The sequence below is a fragment of the Priapulus caudatus genome, unplaced genomic scaffold (genome assembly GCF_000485595.1).
Source record: "Priapulus caudatus unplaced genomic scaffold, Priapulus_caudatus-5.0.1 Scaffold695, whole genome shotgun sequence".
Classification (NCBI taxonomy): domain Eukaryota; kingdom Metazoa; phylum Priapulida; class Priapulimorpha; order Priapulimorphida; family Priapulidae; genus Priapulus; species Priapulus caudatus.
Window position 1 is genome coordinate 13,205 of NW_014577756.1, and position 1,964 is coordinate 15,168.

A 1,964-nucleotide genomic window follows, 5' to 3' on the forward strand; every position below is an offset into this window, starting at 1 on the left:
GTGTGTGTGTGTGTGTGTGTGTGTGTGTGTGCGTGTGCGTTCGTTCGTGTGTGTCTGTTAGCGCACGTGTGTGTTGCACTGTTGCATGATTAGCCACACCTCTGTTATTCCAGGAATCTTTTCATTAATAACAACAGGAGTGAATAATACTAGACTATTATTATCTATTACAGTGGCGTAGACAGGTCCTCAGGTGTGGGGGGATGATTTCGCTGTTACTTCCATCGCAAACTATGCGAAGCGTGTGTGCGCATAGCGCACACCGCGAGCGCATTGGCGCGAAGCCCTTAAGGGGTGGGGTCCAGGGGGCGGAGCTCCCGGAAGCTCTTGGATTTTAGCAATTTAGAACCTTCAGGATGGCTGTTTTTGAAGGAATTGAAAAAAAATGAAATTGTAAGTGCAATATTTGTGAATTCTAGGGTAATTTCTTTCTTTGGATCCCAGAGATTTAATAACACGCACCACCCTCGCCCCCACACACACACAACCAGTGGCGGATCCAGAAGTGAATTCTATGGCGGGGGCGAATCATGCGAGCTCAAGCGCCTGAGGGGGAGGGTGTTGTAGGGGGTATACCCCTCCCACTGTGTGGAATTGTTAAAAAGTTACAATCTAAAAGTCTAATTTTGGACATCTTTATCCTAAAATATCAGGAGACTTTTCCTCCTTCAGGGGGTGTCCCCCTCCTGTTTAGGGGGGTCCGGGGGGACTCCCCCCAAAATTTTGTTGAAAATTACACCTCTTAAAATTTCCTGCATTCTGAGGCATCATTATTAAACAATCTTCATCACAATAATATCACTGTTGAGTTGAGTATTTTTTATCTTTGGGGACACAAGAGACTAAAATACTTACTACTAAATCTGTGCTATGTACATGTCCTCACTGGGGTTACTACCAGTGCAGACTTACCTAGGCTAAAATACCCTTGCCTTGAAAATTCTAGTGGGGCGACCGCCCCCTCCCCCCCGGATCCGGCACTGACAACTACAGCACTGGAATCATCTCCCCCCTGAAATTTTGATAAAACGTATATTTTACTGAGAACGCTAAAACTGTACAAAAGAAGTATGAGAAAAACGACCAGATTTGAACCAAAAAGTGCATTATTATTTTTACCCGTTATACAAAATCGGAAATACACTTCCGGTCCGGTCTCAGCACCCCCCCCCCTCAAAAATGTGATGAAATTGAATTTGTCCCATTCAATCCCAGTGAAAATTCAATATCCCAACTCTGAATAGGTCTATTCTAATTTTGAATAAAGCAGGGATTTAACTTTCGTGAGCAATGATAAGACGTGATTTGGGGATTTTGACAAAAAAATCGTATATGGGGAATCCGTCCAAAATTAACCGCTTGAGTTTCAGTAAAATAATGTCATTCTTGGAACGAGTTACAGACATTTTACAGTAGAAGTATGTCACTTTCCATTTGTGTAATAATACATCAAGAGAGTATGAATAGCGATGACGGATTGGTAGATAAACGTTCAGTTATATTGTCTGTAAAATATGAAATTTTTCTCCATTTTGCTCCTGAAAGTAGGGGGGGAGGATGATTGTACACGCCATCCCCCCCCTCAATAAGTCGGGAGATATATCCCCCCCGCTATCTGCGTCCGCCACAGGACTCTCTCTCTCTCTTTCTTTAGCGAGCAGAACAGTGACAGCGCTAAATGCAAGAAGCCAAGGAGGAAACGCACAGCCTTCACGCATGCGCAGTTGGGCTACCTGGAGCGCAAGTTCCGCTGTCAGAAGTACCTGAGTGTCGCGGACCGCAGTGACGTAGCAGAGGCTCTGCACTTAACGGAGACCCAGGTGAAAACCTGGTACCAAAACCGCAGGTAATGCCGCGCGCAAACTCACGGTCACCGCTGGTTAACTGGCGCTCTAGCGCAGAAGCGGATACGGAATAACACCAAGAGTGTCGTAATATAGACACTATAATATACATTTATATAT